At 40.3% G+C, this 19,439-nt stretch overlaps 1 long non-coding RNA gene across 1 annotated transcript in view; it reads right to left on the minus strand.

Annotated features, from left to right (window-relative positions):
* LOC138834337 (uncharacterized) overlaps positions 1 to 7,114 on the minus strand; it is a 40,806-nt gene extending 33,692 nt beyond the window's left edge. The window contains exon 1 of the long non-coding RNA XR_011374069.1: positions 6,850 to 7,114. This is a non-coding gene — a long non-coding RNA (uncharacterized lncRNA). The remainder of the gene's footprint in view (positions 1 to 6,849) is intronic.
* Positions 7,115 to 19,439: the final 12,325 nt, after the last annotated feature.

Raw genomic sequence — 19,439 nt, forward strand, 5'->3', positions numbered from 1 at the left:
CTACATCTTTTCCTAACATTCAACAAAGAAGCCATTTTATCACCCACAACATTTAAATCCTGTCCTAGCTACTGCAAATAGAATGGTTTGTTATCTTATGTCAAAAAGTTCATATTTTCGGGATCAAATACCAGCAATGGTAACATTTTTTCCAGTCCTTGAACTCTGGGCCCGGGCCCTGAACATGGTTATGCTTGTAGCGTTAATGTGAGCTTGTTTATTCATTGGATTACTGCCCATGAGGGGAATTACGGAGTCATAAGAGAGATCTATGTTTAGTCTTTTGAGGAAACTCCATACTGTATTCCAGAGGAGTGGAAGAAGTTTAACTTCCCACCAACAGTGTAATAGAATTCCCAATTGGAGACGGGTGCTGGTGGCTCACGCTTGTAATCCTTACTACTCAGGAGGTTGAGATCTGAGGATCATGGTTCAAAGCCAGCCCAGGGAGGTTCCCAATTGGTTACACCCACGACAGCATTTGCTATTATTAGTTTTCTTGATAATGGCCATTCTAACTGGGAAGGGGTAGAATCTGTCTTGTTTACTTGTAGATTTGTAGGCACCTTCTAGCTACTATAAATGAATGAATCAATGAAACCTCTATTTTTCTGCATCTGCATTCCTTTCTCTTACCATAATTTTCCCAAGCCTTTCATTTTCCTTAAAACTGGTGAAAAGTCATCCTTTCTAATGGGTGAATAGAATTCCATTGTGTGTGTGTGTGTGTGTGTGTGTGTGTGTGTGTGTGTGTGTGTGTGTGTGTAAGATGACTATAGGACCATGAGTTCATTTTTAAGCCTAATTTTTCATCTGTAATTCTCTAATTTCATATTAAATTTGGATTGCTTTCTCTACTGCATTGAAGAATATTGTTGGGATTTTGATGGGTAGTGCATTGTCAATTGTTTGGGGGCAGTAGTGCAGTTTTCACAATGTTATTTGTGAAAGCATTGAAAGATTTTTCATTTCCTTGAATGTCCTTCAATTTCCCTTTTTAAGTTTTTAAATTTTCACAGTAGAGGTCCTTCACATTTTTGGTTAAATTAATTCCTAGTTTTGTTGTTGTTGTTGTTTTGTTTTGTTTAGATTTGAGTTGATTTTGAGGCTAATACATATGAGGTTGTTTTTTGGATTTCAACCTGGATGTTCCCATTGTTGGTAACAAAGAAAGACTACTGATTCTTGTGGGTTTTATACCCTTGCTACATTGCTAAAGGTTAGCAACACCTTTACTAACTTGAGGAAGGTAGGTATACGGTCTCTAAATACAGGATCATTTCATCTGTACAAAGGGATCGTTTTACTTCTTCCTTATTTGGATCCCCGTTATGTTTTTCTCTTGCCTATAGCTCTTGCTAGAATGTCCACTACTATATGGAAGAGTAGTAGAGAGAGTGGACATCCTTGTTTCATTCCAGATTTTATTTTATTATTTTTTGAGTTTGCAAAATCTGGTTTAATTCAAACTGAGGAGCACATTGTGAAAATACATATACATAAAAATCTAATAAATGATAGATAAACAACATATTACTTTACAATAGAATAACCACAAATTTGAAGGCTCAAATTGAGTCTGTCAGTTGTAAATACAATTTTATATTTGGCTCAAATGGCTACTGAATTTCAAATGGTGCCAAGTCCTTCCAAAGCACTTCTTGACCCCCTCAGCCTTGGGCGGAGTTTCACCACAGTCTCAGTCGAAATCCCAGTCATCCCTTCAACTCTTGGGGCCAATGGAGTCATTGGTATCCAAACACAACTGGAGGCCAGGGATTTCCAGTGGCCAAAAGTTATTGCACAGAGAACTCCATTGTAAGCCAGACTCATGGCTAAGAAGGTGTGAGATTAGCCCTTTAAACAGTGGTGTAGCATTAACCTGGTCTATGTTAAGAAATAGCTCCTTAGTGAGAATGTACTAATTACTAGTTGTCACACCAACAGAAAAAGGCAACATGGGAGCTTCACATTTCACATGAAAGATGAGCATTAACTGGGTCTGGCTTCACTCACGTAGAGTGATTCTTTTATTTTAGACCTAAGAGAAAATGAGTTCATAGCAGTCATTTCTTCACATAAGATTTGTGTAGCATTAAAATTGTTTAACGCTAATGATGAGGCCATGCAGGTAAAAAAATGTGTGATTCTCCACTGCCAAAACAGAAACACCCCATTTCGACTCCTGTCCAGTTTCCAAATTATATATATATATATATATGTATATGTATATGTATATGTATATGTATATGTATATATATATATATGTATATATATATATACATACATACATACACCTTTGTTATTGCACATCTTTCACACAAATCTGTGTATGTATTTTATATAATATATATTTAAATACACTACACATAAAAAGACTATGGCACTTTACAGAATACATGTTTAACAAAGATCATTCATTACACCACAAATGTTTGAAATGATACAAAACCCTTAAATTATTTAATGTAACATTGTGAATTAAAACACAGGTTTAAAGCATCCACAGACTCCAAGACAAACATTTCTGCTTTAGAATTTATTGAGAAGCCCAGCTTATCACAAATCTTCAAGAAACAGATGCTAGAAAAATTAATAAGACTTTTCTGGTATTAGCAATTGTGTTATTAGAAAAATAGTTGTGGGTCAAGTGGTTTTTAAAGAGCTGTGTAGAAGAGTTTTAGTCTAGAATTCATTCCAGATTTTAATGTCTTCATGTGTCCACTGTTAGGTACATTCTTTGTCATATGCATACTCTGTATAATATTGAGGAAAGTTGCATGCATTCCTAGCTTCTCAGACCTTTTAATCATAAAGGAGTATTGGAGCTTATTAAAAGATTTCAAAATCCATATAAAGATCATGTGGTTCTTGTCCCTGCTTCTGCTGATGTTGTGTGTTACATTTATTGACAAGTATGTTGAATCCAATTGTACCCTACGATGAATCCTGTTCATTATACCTCAAGCAGCACCATTGGTTGTTACTGGAAGTAATGGTTACTGGATGTGGAAACTGATCCCAGGAGAGGAATGGAACATAGAGGAATGACAAAGTTCAAGTTAATATGTGCTTTCCTTTTTACTGTACAAGAAAACAATCCCAAGGCTTGAAGGAAACTCTGTCCCTGACTTTTTCGAGTGTGTTATTTACTCATATTAAACTTTTCTGTAAACTTTTAGTTGAATATTACAAAAAGAAATAATGTGTTATTTGAAGGCCAGCATAGAACAAAAAGAAATAACATTGTTTTAAAAGTGTTCTCCTGCAAAGAAACAAAGACATGAAAATTTTAAAATGCCTTATGCGTGGATATTTCGTTCCTGTGATGATCCTTTTGTTGCAGGAGTCAGTTATCAATTACTTAGTATGGTCCTGAGTTCTCCTTAGCAATAAGGATTCCAAAACGCAGAATCCAGTGAGAATGATCAACAAAAGGAGCCCCTTCTCTTAAAAGAGTATTCTTTTAAGGAGGGTCCCAAAGAAATATCTCTGTTGCTATTGTTTGCTTGTTTGTTTAGTTTGTGCTGGTTGTGGGGCTTGAGCCCAGAGGCTGGACCCTGTTCTTGAACAGTTGCCTTTCCTGCCCACCTGCCCCCAAAGCCAATACTCTACTGTTGAGCCAAAACTCCACTTCTGGATTTCGGGTGTTTAATTAGAGATAAGAGTTTGACAGACTCTCCTGCCTGGGTTGACTTTAAACTAAGCTAGTAAGAAAGCTATGTGATATCAACTGTATAGACTTCTCTTTTGAAATAAGAAATATTAGATGAAGTTTATTGTAAAGCTAATATTTGACAATTTTTAAAAGAAGAGATTATGTCCAGCAAAAAAGCCATAACTTAAATAATTCAGCAAAAGTAGGTACACTGAATCATTTTGGAATTATTTTTTCTGCTTGGAAAGATTATTGAACTTGTCGTTCCTTTTGTGGAAACTTAAAGTCACATTTCACTTTTTTTGTTGGTCGTGGGGATTGAACTCTGATCCTGGGCATTATTCCTCAGCTCTTCAACTCAAGTTGAGCACTCTACCACTTTAGCTCCAGCACCACTTCTGGGATTCTGGTGGTTAATTGAAGAAAAAGGTCTCATGGACTTTCCTGACCAGGCTGGTTTTCAACCACAATCCTCTAGTCTCAATCTCCTGAGTAGCTAGCATTACAGGCGTGAACCATCAGCACCTGGCTCATATTTGCATTTATGTGCACTTAATGACACTATGTAGACAAAGTATGGAAATTTGAACCAAATGATGACATTGCAGCTTTTCAGAAAAATTGAGGTAGCAATAAATATGTCCTCCTTTTCCATGTTGTTACATTAATGACTCATGAGACCCTTACATTAACATCCTCTGCCATCTGTATAGGTGTATTTAGTATCAGGAAATGTTCATAGAGAAAAATAGAAAGACTGAGATTTTTAGAAAGCAAAGGAGATTGAGTAGGAAAGAACAGCACAGAAGGAGATACATTTATCACACAGATATTAAGAACTAGCCTAAGTCATTTAGACTGCTAAATGCAATGAGGAATAAGCTTAGTTGATAACTAGTTCTTCAATAACCAAAAATGGTTCTCAAGAACAGTTTCTGGTACACCTTAATTACTATCATTTATTCCTTCCATCGAGTTATTCCTTCTATTCTGTCACAACTGTTAATTAGCCTCTGCGTTTTTGGTACCATGATTGACCAAAAAGATTTCCAAATGTCACTTAGACTACCCTTCTCTCTGTGATTAGCAGTGACCACACAAAATCCTGGCATCAGTTGCTTTGACCTAATGATCAAAACTTTTTTTATCAACAGAGTATGCTATTATAAGTAAAGTACATGAATAAGGGACTATTGTCAGGTGTCAGTATGGAAGGAGCAATTATATGTTCAAAGTATGGTTTCTTTATTTTGCATTTGCTAACTAAATGGTTTTTTTTAATTGTGAAAATACTGTACAGAGGAGTTACAATTACATTTGTGCAAGATAATGAGTACATTTCTTATCAAGTATTGTTGGCTCCTCCTTTGTTTCCCCTTCCTATCCCTTACCATCCCTCCCATCTCTACTGCACCCCCCTCCAAAATTGTAAAGTTCGTTTTTCCACATAACGACTTGTACTTCTCATTATTACAATGGGTCCACCTGTATCCCTATTTAAACGATTTGTGTTTTTTTTCCATTCCCCTCCACAAATTATACCAACATTAAATACAGTGAAAGCAGGGGTTATAACGTGTGTGTGGGGGACATACAAAGCAACAAAGAAATCATCTTATAAATATATTAGAAACAGTCACATGAATGAAAAAATATTTGAATACTTTTTTTTATTGCCAGTCCAGGGGCTTAAACTCAGGGCTAGGGAATTATTGCTGAGCTTTTTTTTTTCTCAAGGCTAGCACTCTACCACTTGAGGCACAGCACCAATTTCAGTGTTTTTCTGTTTATGTGGTACTAGGGAATTGAACCCAGGGTTTCATGCATGCTAGGCAATCACCGTACCATGAAACCACATTCCCAGAATCTTAAATGAATTTCTTAAGAAAGCATGACATTTTGATTCTGTAACTATGTATCATAATTTTGGCCAGGTGCTAGAAAATGATGTAGAAAACAATTCAATATGAGAAGTCCAGTAAAGCTGGATGGAAATGAATAACCGTCATGGTCTAGCCAGGGTACAGAGGAGCTTATTTCATGGAGCTGTTTCAAAAGGCTGAGTGAGACAGCTCCTGACCCACAGCCCATCTCCAGAATGAGAGGGCCACCATGGGGTCTAGCCACATGGAGACAATGGGCCACCTCCTCCAGCATACATTCAACCAGTTCATGTGAGAGAGAGGGAGAAAGAAAGTGAGAAGTACACTTAAGCCCTGTGCCGGTGGCTCAGAACTCTAATCCCAACTACACAGGAGTCTGAGAAATGAGGATCATGGTTCATAGCCAGCCCAGGAAGGAAAGTCTGTGAGACTCTAATCTCCAAAGATCCACCAGAAATCTGAAAGTGGTGCTGTGGGCTTAAGTGGTAGAGTGATAGTCTTGAGCTGAGGAGCTCCTGAACAGCGCCCAGACCTAGAGTTCAAGCCCCATGACTGGCAAGAAGTGGACTTCCCACTACAAAAAGTGGACGGAACAGCACCCATTTAACTAGGGAGCGTGGTAGAGAAGTCAGGCCTAGCTTCCTGTGAACTTGAGGTCATAAGTAGGTCACCCAGCTTCTCCATGCTTTGTTTTCCCCAGTTGCAAAACTCAACACAGTGAAGGATACCCTTCCTCATGGGGATAGGGTAATGATGAAAGAGAGCCATGTTTTGTTTCATAATCCCACACCGGTTGCCCCATTAATAACAGGGGCCACCTGAACCCTTTCCAGGTATCTTCCTGTCATATGCTCACAGAATTGGCGAGAACATTACCTGAAGGCCACTCCCTCTGTGCCTAGCCATGTTTCAGAGATCTCTCTATATAAATCCCTTGTTTCCTCACAACTGTCCTGTGAAGAGACTGAGTTCCAATGGTTGTGGCCCTACCCAGAGCTTTATCTGTGGTCAAGAATCGGTTGCCATGGCCTAAGAGTTTGTGATATCCATCCAAACTGATGACTAAGCATGGCTCTACATGTCTACCATTCCAACTACAGAGGACCAGGACTGGTGGAGCATACATGTCACAGATAGGAGGACCGCCTGAGCTCAGCCCAGCCTAAGTATATATTGTTTGTTTCTCAGAAATGCACAAGACAGAAAGGTGGCTCCTCAGAGCCAGGGAGAGGAAACAAGCAGGGGGTCATTGTGCTCTCAGAGGGGTTTCTGACCCGAGTTGGGAATGGTGTTGGGGCGGCCACTCACCTGTGCTGCTGGGAGACGCTTTTGGCAGCTGATCCAGGTAGAGCAAGCAGGGATGGCGGTGGCATGGCAGACACATGGACCCAGAGCAGAGGACCAGGGGCAGGGACCAGGTCAGGGCCTTAGGCCCGCTGAGATTTGAAATCCAGCACCACAGGAAGTGGGGGAGTAGGGTGGGACATGTCAATTTCCTACTATTCTCTAAAGTTACCTTGAGTCTCTTGCTCACCACTCAGCCACCTCTACCTTAACTGCTGGTAGTGGTGTACTAAAAGAGGGAATCTAGGTGCTACCAGGCATCATGGAATGTGGGCGTTGACACCATTCTTGTATCCCACTGGTCACAAAGAAACATGAAATAATGGGGGTGTGGTTAGAATCCTGTGATGCAATCAGCATGGGCAGAGTCAAGTTGACAGGGGCTCTCCCAGCCCTTTTCCCAGGGAACTCTGTCCCATTCAGTTGGGGACAAGAGGGAGACCACTTTAGCTGGATGGCTACACAGATTGTTATTTATGTCTGTTTGTTGCCAGTCCCGAACCTTGAACTCAGGATCTGGGCACAGTCTCTGAGCTGCTTTTGCTCAAGGCTGGCCCTCTACCACTAGAGGTACAGGGCTTCTGGCTTTGTTGGCACTGAAATTGGACAGGGTCTCAAGGACTTTCCTCCTCAGGGTGATCTTGACCATGATCCTCCCATCACAGCCTTGTAAACGTCAAGGAGGAATGTTGATAGCCACTGGTGCCTGCCTAATCATTGGTCTTGCTGATGTTCTTGGACAGAACAGTGAGTTCCCTGTTCTCGGGTTTAAGCGGGGGGAGCTAGAACCCAAAGTTCGAATCCTGGGGCTGCCACCTCCAAATGGCAGGAGATCCTAAGACACTCATTCATATCCCTATGAATACAAATGGGATGGGATGTATGTCATGATTGAATGGGCAGTTCTTGAATGATTCTAGGATAAAATTATACATAATTATAGGACACTAATCGATTTTATTTAATACTTTATTAAGCATTTAAACAATCACATTCATAAAATGGAGGAATAATGAAATACCTAAGAATTGGGCCTCACATACTATAAAGGTGCCATTTTTCTGCCAGGACTGGGATTTGAACTCATGGTCTGGTTAACACTGTTGTACTGTGTAGGAAGGGGAATCTGGCCTCCTTGAAGTCAAGAAATTCAAGTCTGTTCCTTAGGCCTGAAATCGATCCCCACCTATTCATGTACAATTTAAATATTTGATTTATATTTATATACATACGTTGACTCCATATTGCATTCAGTGTAGTTATTGTATTTTTTGTTTTATTTATGTATTGACCATTTATTTTACTGATTATTATGATACATAGAACATTGGTTACACATTGGGCCTCACATACTATAAAGGTGCCATTTTTCTGCCAGGACTGGGATTTGAATTCGTGGTCTGGGTAACACTGTTGTACTGTGTAGGAAGGGGAATCTGGCCTCCTTGAAGTCAAGAAATTCAAGTCTGTTCCTTAGGCCTGAAATCGATTCCCACCTATTCATGTACAATTTAAATATATGACTTATATTTATATTTATATACATATGTTGACTCCATATTGCATTCAGTGTAGTTATTGTATTTTTTTGTTTATTTATGTATTGACCATTTATTTTACTGATTATTATGACACATAGAACATTGGTTACATTGATTACATAGGATATAGGCCTGCATATGTATTCCACTTCATATCTGACACCAGGACATTCACAGAAAAGGAAAACGTGTCAGCATCAGCTTCTTACTCAACGATTCATTGGGAGTGCTGGTATCTGAACTCATGGCCTACAGGGCCAAATTCATGAATGGTTGAGTGTGAACACGCCTTCCTGGGGCAAACTGAGCTGACAGGCTGTTCCCAGGACCTGAGATCGAGCCCAGGAGTTAACAAAATATGAACAGATTGAGATGCAGATGACAGTATACTAATAAATATATATCTTTATAGAGTGCCAGAGATGTCTATATGTTATTGTTATAAGACTACATTCCTACCAATTCTTGGGTATGTATTATATGTCCATGTAATTAATGTTATTGTTTTCATCGTTACACTATTAATTAAATCAATCAGTGTCCTGAAATTATTGTGTTCCTGTAAATAATAACATTCTTTTAATGCTTCATAAATATTAAATAAAATCAATCAGACTCCTGAAAACACTCTTTAATTTTATAGGAGCATCATGATTAACTCATTCAACTGTGAAATTGACAAAATTCCATTGTTATTCCTATGGATGGGAACCAGTTTCTGCCATTGGTTGGTCAGGTCCTATGTTGCCACGTGGGCCTATGGCTTCCCTAATAGTCCGCCAACCTTCAGCAATGCAAGGTGAAGTACCCTTTGCAACAGTGTCATTCAGACCTAGGAGGGTTACCGTGCAAAGGAAGAAAACGTAAAAAGGCCACATTTTTTCTGTGCATTGTTTTCCCTGAAAGGCCTGATCCCATTAGCAGCTGTGGGTCCAGTGGCTACATCCCAGCCTAGAGTGATCAAAGCTGAGGTAGAATTGCCACTACCTGAGTTCAAGCCCTGTGCTTGACAAAATAAATAAAACCATACAAACATGCATACATGCATACATATATACATACATACTTACATACATACATACATACATACATACATTAAAAATATTTAAAATATTATGAGGATCCGTGGCTTGTAATTCTTGCCATTTTTTTCTGCCAGGCCTGGGATTGGAACTCAGGGTCGAGGGAAATCTGGAGCACATTGGGGAATGGGAAGATCACCATCCTGGAAGACAATAAAGGCCTGTTCCTAGGGCCTGAATTCAAAAATAATATTTGTATACATTTTAAAAACATGATTTATATTTACATGCAAATGTTTACTGTATGTTGTGATTAGTGTATGCTTTATGTTTTATTTATTTCTTATGCATTTGAGTAAGTATGATTACACATATAACATTTTTTGCATCCTATTACATAAGACATAGATTTGCTTATGTATTCTACATCATTCCTGAGGCCCAGGACTTTCATCGATAAGGAAAACAGTGGGACAATTGGGTTTTCCCACAAGATTAAGTTTTTGCCAGTTCTGTGCCTTGAACTCAGGGTCTGACAGGCCCACTTCATGAAAGGGTAAATGTTAGCACACAAGTCTGATGCAAGTGAAGTTGGTGGGCCCATTTGAGGACCTGAGATCAAGACAAGGAATGGCCAATATATAAACAGATAGATGTTTAGATTGCAGTGTGTGTGTGTGTGTGTGTGTGTGTGTGTGTGTGTGTTTGTGTGTGTGTGAGTGTGCATGTGTGTGTGTACTAACATATGTATATGCATCTACAAAGGTATACAGAGAGAGACACATTTATGTAGATTCTACTGTATAACCCTATATAAAGAGTGATGTCTATATCTTATTTTCACATATTCTATTACTACCAATTATTTGGTCTAAAATTATGCCTCCATTAATTAATCATGGTAGGATACTTAATAAAGAATTAATTAATGAACTATATTTATTGCATACAATCTTATACTGGAATGACTATCTAATTAGTAATTCAGTTAGCACATTTCAAACATTTTATTAGTGTTCCTATAGATAGGAACAAGTTTCCTAAGATCTTCAGCCATGTGTAGGTGGCAGGCCGAGGATTGATCTCAGGGCCTAGGTATCTGGGTTGGACTGATGCTTCACTGACAGCCCCCCAGCCTTCATCCATGCAAGGTCACATACAATTTTCAAGCCAAGTCATTGAGCCCCAGGAGTGTCACAGTGCTAAGTAAACAAAAGCAAACCTGTTGTGTAAAATTACCTGGTTTTTCATCATCAATTTTCGTTGGTTTGCTGTATTTTTGCCAGTGCTGGGAATTGAACTCAGGTCCTAGTATCCCTGGGTGGGTGTAAAAGCTGCATCCCAACCTAGGGTAATCATGGTTTAACACACAATAAAATGCTTCCTTGAGCAAAAGGAGATCAGGGAAAATGTCTAGACTCACAGTTCCAGCCTCAGGTCCTGCCACAAAAAAGAGCCAGTAACTCCATGTGTCTGTGTATATATGCATGTATTTGAATTGGTGAAGATCCAGAGTTGCTATGAAGAATGGCACCTAACTAGGAAATTTGCTTTGAATAGAATGATTACTTAGCACAGAGTGTGCATTCAAGACAGTGCATGTTCTGGGGCTCCCCACACTGTTCCCAGTTAACCTGAGGGGGTCTCCATACCCCAGGCTGCTGGAGGAAATCTGCCTCATTGTTGGAACAGGCAGACAATAAGCCTCACTCCTGTGCATCTGGGTAACAAACAATTCATCCAAGCCAATTAGTGAGGATGTGTGTGCCCATGCTGTTAAGGTTAGGAGAAAAAGGCCTCTTTGAACCCCAAGCAATCTCTCTCCCCTGTGCTCTGTTTTGACTGGAAGCTTTCATTTGTGCCACCTGCCATGGCAGACCAAGTTCCCTACACTCATCCTGTCTTTGTTAGACTATGTTTCAGTGTTGAAACAAACTGCTACCATTAATTCAGCAGTCCTTCTCATAGACAATTAGGGAGCTGAACAGAATGAAATGATTCATTATTGGCAACGGTGCCTCCGTTTGTGTGTTTGTGTGTGTGTGTGTGTGTGTGTGTGTGTGTGTGTGTGTGCGCGCGCGCGCGCGCGCATACACCATCCTGGTGATTGAACTATGGACCTAACCACTGTACCTGAGTTTCTCCTGTATAAGGACAGTACTCTTACCACACAGCCACTTCAGGATTTTTTTGTAGGGATGTGGTACTGAGGATTCAAACCCAGGGTTTCACACACACAAAGCAGTCTACCCCTAAGAAACATTCCCAGTACTCCAATTCAGGTTTCTTTCTTTCTTTTCCTGTAAGTTGGAGGAGTTGAAGTCTGGGCCTGGATGCTGTCTCTGAGCTCTTCATCTCAGTCTAGCACACTACCACTTGAGCTACAATGCCCCTTCAGGATTTCTGGTGGTTTATTGGATATAACCATCTCAAGGAATTTCCTGCCAAGGCTGACTTTGCACCGTGATCTTGGATAGTTTTGAAATGAGATCCTCAGCTTCCTGAGCAGGCAGAATGATGACCTCAGCTAAAGACATCTAAGCCATGACACTTTGCTGCAAGTGGGTCCTTGACTCAGCATGGTAGAACATTAGCCATGAGCCCAAGAAGAATGTCAGCATCTATGCTCTGAGTTCAAGGTTCATGATGGAGTAACCTAAATCAAAACAATTGTCTGCAGGAGACAAATCACTAGAGTTTAGTACATATGTAAATTTGGCCCTGCCTTGCGGACATATCTGAGCCTCAACTTTCTCATCTGCACATTCATCTTACTTTTGTAGCTCTTATAAGGACCAGATGAAAGAATACAACTCGTGAAGGACTTAGCACATAGCACCCTGTGAAGGACTCAGCACTCAGTACCCCATGGACAACCCAGAAATACTCAACACCCAGCACCCCAGGAAGGACTCATCACATAGCTATATCCCACAAACTGTCATTAGAATCGCTATCACCATTCTTTCAGATACACATCACAAACGGCACAAGTTCACATCTAATGATTTAGAGGGATGTTTTGTGGGGGAGAGTCATCAGCCTCAGGGATTTCACTCATAGGTTAGAGGTACTGTCCTAAGATCTTTTCCTCAAGGCTAGATCTCTACCACTTTCAGGCACAGCTCAGAGTCTATGAGACTTCCTGCCAGGGCTGAGTTTTCAACCTCCAGTGTCTGATCTCACCCCCTGAGCAGCTAGGGGTGAGCCAGCCGTGTCTGGTTCCATGATGCTGTGCTGCAACTATTGACCTCTGGCTAAGTCAGGTTACATGACAGCCGTCAGTTTCAGACTCCCAGCTTGCTCTGTGATGAGGTATTTGAAATCCTGGCTTTCTATAATTGCAGGCAGAACATTCTACATTCTACCTTGTTTTTGGTTCCAGTATTGGGGCTTGAGTAAGGGCCTAGACACAGTCCCTAAGCTTTCATGCTCAAAGCCAGTGCTCAACTGCTTGACAGCACTACTTCCGGGTTTTCTGTGTCTGTAATAATGTGGAATTGAACACAGGTCTTCATACATCGAGGCGAGCATTCTACCACTGAGCTCCAGGAATGACAAGTGTAGAAATAGATATGTAGATTGTAACATATATACATATATATGTATGTATATATATATGTATGTATATATATGTATATATATGTATATATGTATGAAACAAGACTAAGAAGTGTGTATATTATTTAATTATATATATTATATTACTAACAATTATCAATAAATTATTCCTTCCTGTATTGAAGTATTATGGTTGAATACATAAGAAAGTATCAATTGAAAATTATTCAATATAGTATAATTACTGTGTATAATTTTATAATATAATCATACACTAAAGTAATTGTTACTTTACAACATTCCATTCATAAGGATGTATATCAGAATGCATTTCTTAGGATATACTACCATTCATAGGTGGGAGTCCTGGGATTCACACCCCAGGCCTAGGTTTCTGCTTTGGGCTATGGCTTCCCAGATAGCCCACCAAAATTCAGCAGTGCAAGGTCATGTACACTTTCCGAGCCCTGCTTGTCATGCAAAGGAAAAAAAATGTAAAACCGCCTCTGATACTTCCGAGTTTTAACCTTCTCCTTTTTTTCCCCCTATCTTTTCTTCTTTTTTTTCTTGGTTTTGGGGTCAGAACTCTGAGTCTTGGTGCTGTCCCTCAACTCTTCAGTTCAAGGCTATCACTCTACCACTTGAGCCATAGCACTACTTCTGGCTTGTTTCTGCTTATGTGATACTGAGGAATCGAATCCATGTCCTTATGCATGCAAGGCAAGGACTCTATTACTGAGCTACCTTCCCAGCACTTCTTTTTTTTTTTTTAACAGTCCCAAGATTTGAATTTGGATCCTAGGATCTCAGGATAGACTGTGGGTCCAGAGGCTGCACCCCAGCCTAATATTATTGAAGGTGAGGAAGAGTTACCACGAGCTGAGTTCAAGCCCCAGGCCTGGCCAAAAAAAAATAAGGCCCTGGCTTGGAATTTGCACCATTTTTCTGGTCGGCCTGGGATTTGAACTCAGGGTCTGGGTAACTGTGGCACTGTGTGGGAGAGGAAGCTCACCGTCATTAAAGACAAGAATTTCAGCCCAGTTTCCAGGGCCCGAATTCAAGCCCCAGCACTGAAAAAAATAATATTCATATATGAGATCTATTTACATACATGGGTTTACTCCATATGACATTTATGATCCATATTTTTTATTTTATTCAGTATTATCACTTATATAACATTTATTTCATCTTATAACATTGATTTATTTGAATATGGTTTATACATCATACTGAGACCCAGGACTTTCATAGAGAAGGAAAAAATGTGTAAAAATTGACTTCTGACTCCACATACAAAATTTTGGCCATGCTGGGATTTGAATTCACAGCCCACAATGTCCAATTCATGAAAGGATCAGTTGTAGTACAAAAGCCTTTGTCAAACTGAGCTGCCAACCAGTTCTTAGGACCTGGGAACAAGCCATAGTAGTGGCTGATAGATAAAGATATAGGTGTAGATATAGATATGGATATAGATATAGATAGATAAATAAATATTTATTAAAGCATTAATGTAAAAGTAGTCAATATTCTTTACTTGGGAGAATTATACAAAATAGATAAAATGGAAGACATAATCCAATACTTTTTGTGTGGCCTTCTATAAAACAATCATGAACTAACTGCAAATTCAATTGATACTTTTATAACATTCCATTAAACATTCACATGAATAGGAAAGACTTTCTCAAGATCTCCCTCCATTTGTAGGTGGCAGTCCTGGCATTGGAACCCCAGGCCTGGGCAGTTTACTTCAAAATGCAAACCATTGGAATGACACTGTGAAGATATCAGTTTCTCACAATGGAAAAAAGAACAAGAAGAAAAGAAAGCCAGGTGTCATTTGTTCCTGCATGTATTCTTAGCTCATCAGGAGTCTGGGAGGTAGAGAATGCCAGTTTGAATTCAGCCAGGACAGGAAAGTCCACAGCTCTCTTATTTCTGAGAGACCAAAGGAATAAAAACTCATCATGAGTGGGGCTGTGGCTCAAGGAAAGAGCACTACCCTTGAGCAAAAAGAGCTCAGGGACAGTGCCTAGGCTCATAATACAACCCCTGCACCTGCCAAAAAAAAAGTAAAATAAAAAACAAGTAACTCCATGTTTCCCCATGTATGTATGCATGTATTTCTATCGGTAAAGGGCCAGAGTCCCTATGATGAAAGGCATCCAACTAGAATATTTGCTTTGAATAGAATGATTTCATAGCACAGACCGTGCTTTCAAGACAGTGCATGTTCTGGGGCTCCCTTAACTGTTCCCAGTGTAGCCTGAGGTTTTCTGCACACCCCAGGGTGCTAGAGGAAGTCTGCCTCATTGTTGGAACAAGCAGACAAAAGGCCTCACTCCAGTACAGCTGTGTAATAAACAACTCCATCCAGGCCAATTATTGAGGAGGAGTGTGGGCAGGCTATAAAGGCCAGGAGAAAAAGGCCTCTTTATACCCCAAGCTATCTCCCCAGTGCTGTTTTGACAGGAAGCCTTCATTTGTGCCACCTCCCTTGTCAGGCCAAGTTCCCTGCATTTATCGTGTCTTTGTTATACTATGTTCCAGCGTTGAAATAACCTGCTACAATTATTTCAAGGTTCTTTTTGGCAGGAAACAAGGGAGCTGAACTTAATGAAGTGATTCATTATTGGCAACGGTGGCTTCCTTGGTTGCTGGAAGCTTGCTAAATCTAAGCACATGTGTAATATCACAATGCTCCCTGTCATTTAGGGCTGGTAATGTTCATCAAGTTTTGAAACCTTTGACCTCTCCTAGTTTGGCCCCGGAAGACTAGGTTTTGGGGTTGAACACAGGACCTGGGTGCTGACCATGAGCTAAGAATAGAAGCTCAGTGTTTTACCATTTGGTGTCATACCTTCACTTCTGGTATCTGTGTTTGTGTATGTGTATGTGTGTATCTGTGTGTGTTTGTGTGTGTGTGTATGTCTGTGTGCACATGTATGTGTGTGCACACACTTGTCCTGTAGCTTGAACTCAGGACCTGAACACTGGACCTGAGTTTCTCCGGTACAAGGATAGCATTCTATCTCTTAAGCCACACAGTCATTTCAGGCTTTTTCTAGTATGTGGTACTAAGGAATGAAACCCAGGAATTCATACAGGCAAACCCAGGGATTCATACAGCACTCTACACCTAAGACACATTCCCAGCCCTCCACTTCAGGTTTCTTTCTTTCTTTTTTTTTGGAAGTTGGAGGAATTTATGTCTAGGTCTGAGTCCTGTCCTTGAGTTCTTCAGCTAAAGCCAATCGCCCTACCACTTGAGCTACAGCACCCCTGGAGGTTTTTGGTAGTTCACTGGAGAGAGGCCTCTCAAGCAATTTCCTGCCCAGCCTGGCTTTGGACTGTGATCCTCAACTCTCAGGCCCCTGAGTAGCTAGGATGACAGGTGCAAGTCAACAGCACCCAGCTTCCAGTTCAAGTTTCTAAGTGCTGAAAAGGAGATTATAGTCTCATGGGATCTTTTGTGTCTGGGATAGTTTGAAACCGAAATCATCATATCTCAGCTTCCTGGGTAGGCAGGATGACAGACCTCAGCTACAGATACCTAGACTGTAGCACTGTATTGCAAGGGAATCCTTGGCTCCACGTGGTAGAGAGCTAGCTATGAGCCCAACATGGAAGGGTCAGGGGCTAGGCCCTGAGTTCAAGATTCATGACCCAGAAAAATAAACCCAAACAATTGTCTGCAGGAGACAAACATAATTTTGGCCCGGACGTGGGGACATATCTGAGCCTCAAGTTTTTCTATAGCACAATTATCTGACTTGTGGAGCTCTTACAAGGACCAGATGAAAGTAGGACTCAGCACACGAAACCTCATGAAGGACTCATCACATAGCTGTATCCCACACAATGTCATTAGAATTAGGGTGCTTTCATCAATATCACCATTCTTTCAGAAACACGTTACAAACCACACAAAGCTCACATCTAATGATTTAGAGGGGTTTTTGGGGGGGAGGTGGAGTCAGCCACGGGGATTGCATTGAAAGCCTGGTTACAGTCCTAAGATCTTTTGCTCAAGGCTAGAGCTCTACCACTTTGAGCCACAGCTCAGAGTTTCGCAGACTTCCTGCCAGGTCTGGGTTTTAAACTCACCAGTGTCAGATCTCAGCCCCTAAGAATCTTGGATGACAGGGGTGAGTGAGCCAGCAGCATCTGCTTCTGTGCAGCTGGGTTGCAACGGTTACCTCTGGCTAATTCAGGTGAGACAGCACCTGTCTGCACCAGACTGCAGACTTGCTCTGTGATGAGGTATTTGCAGTGATATCCTTATATAGTTGCAGTCAGAACATTCTATTTTTTTGGTGCCATTTCTGGGTCTTGAGTTAGAGTTTTGACACACAGACTCTAAGCTTTCATGCTCAGTTAGTGCTTGAGCAACAGCACGACTTCCAGATTTATCTATGCAAACAGTAGTGAGGAATTGACCCTAGGACTTTGCATGAACTAGGCGAGCACTCTACCACTGAGCCCCAGTAGTGACAAGTGTATAAACAGATAAATGTGTAGATTGGTAGATAGATAGATAGATAGATAGATAGATAGATAGATAGATAGATAGATAGATAGATAGATAGATAGATAATGGATGGATGGATAGATAGATGTAGATGCATAAAACAAGAGACATATGTCTGTATACTATGAAATTGCATATACAATATTACTACCGATTATTGGCAATTAAATTATTTCTTGCTTTTTTAGCTATCATGGTTGAATACATAATAAAGGATTAATTGAAAATTAGTCAATGTAGTATAATTGTTGTGTATAATTTTATAATCATACACTAACTACCAACTTAATTGTTACTTTTATTTATTTATTTATTTTGGTCGATTGTGGGGCTTGAACTCTGGGCCTGGGCGCTGTCCCTCAGCTCTTCAGCTCAAGGTGAGGGCTCTACCACTTGAGCTACGGCTCCACTTCCAGTTTTCTGGTGGTTTATTGGAGATAGGAGTCTCACGGTCTCTCCTGCCCGGGCTGGCTTTGAACCGCGATCCTCAGATCTCAGCCTCCTGAGTAGCTAGGATTACAGGCGTGAGCCACCAGCGCCCAGAAATTGTTACTTTTATAACATTCCATTTGTATGGATGTATATGGGAATGGGTTTCTTAGAATCTCCACCATTCATTAGTGGCAATCCCGGCATTCGACCTCCAGAACTAAGTTCCCAGTTTCGGTATGGCTTCCTTAATAGCCTGCCAAACATCAACAATGCAAGGTCATGTACACTTTCTGGGACTTGTCATTTAGACCCAGGATGGTCACAATACAAAGGGAAAAAAAAGTAAAACCACCTTCTTGAACTTCTCAGTTTTATGCTTCTCCTTTTATTTTTATTTTTTTTGCCAGCCCCAAGATTTGAACTCGGGTCCTCGGATACAAGGTTCTGCTGTTGCAGAAATGCCAAGACCTGAGTGCAATCCCTGTGCTCGGCTAATAATAATAATAATGATAATAATAATAATAACAACAATAAAGCCCTGGTTTGGAATTTGCACCATTTTCATGGCAGGCCTTGTATTTAAACTCAGGGTATGGATAACTTTGTGGCACTGTAGGTGATGGGCAAAGGCTCACCGTGCTTGAAGACAAGAAATTCAGAGCAGTTCTCAGGGACTGAATAGAAGCCCCAGCACTGGAAAAATGAATATTAATATATGAGATCTATTTACATACATGGGTTTACTGTATATGATGCTTATTACCCTTATTTATTTAGTATTATGATACATATAACATTTTCAATTACATCATATCACATAGGATATATCCGCATATGGATTATGCATCATACTGAGACCCAGGACTTTCTCAGAGAAGGAAAAAATAAATATGTCAAAATTGGCTTCTTAATCCACGAATAAATTTTTGGCCATGCTGGGATTTGAAACTAAGGCCTTCAATGGCCACTCCATAAACGGGGTCACAGTCTTAGCACACCAGCCTCCGGCAAACTGAGCTGCCAGGAGTTCTGAGGACCTGTGATCAAGCCATAGGAGTGCCTTATAGATTGATAGATAGATATGTATATATATATATATATATATATATATATATATATATATATATATATATATATATATATACATATATACATACATACAGAGAGACTTATCGGTGCTGGGGTGGAACCTGAGCTGAAATTGTATTCAATGACAGTGAGCTTCCTCTGCACCACAGTGACACAGAATTGCCCAGGCCCTGAGTTCAAATTCCAGGCCTTCCAGAAAAATGGTGTTAATTCCAAGCCAGCTTCTTAATTTTTTTTTGTCCAGGCCTGCGGATTGAACTCAGCTCATGGCAACTCTGCATCAGTTTCTATCATCCTAGGCTGGGGTGCAGCCTCTGGACCCATAGCCGATCTTGAGATCCTAGGACCCGAATTCAAATCTTGGGACTCGCA

Source organism: Dipodomys merriami, unplaced genomic scaffold (assembly GCF_024711535.1).
Source record: "Dipodomys merriami isolate MVZ:Mamm:240054 unplaced genomic scaffold, mDipMer1.0.p SCAF_212, whole genome shotgun sequence".
Taxonomy (NCBI): Eukaryota; Metazoa; Chordata; class Mammalia; order Rodentia; family Heteromyidae; genus Dipodomys; species Dipodomys merriami.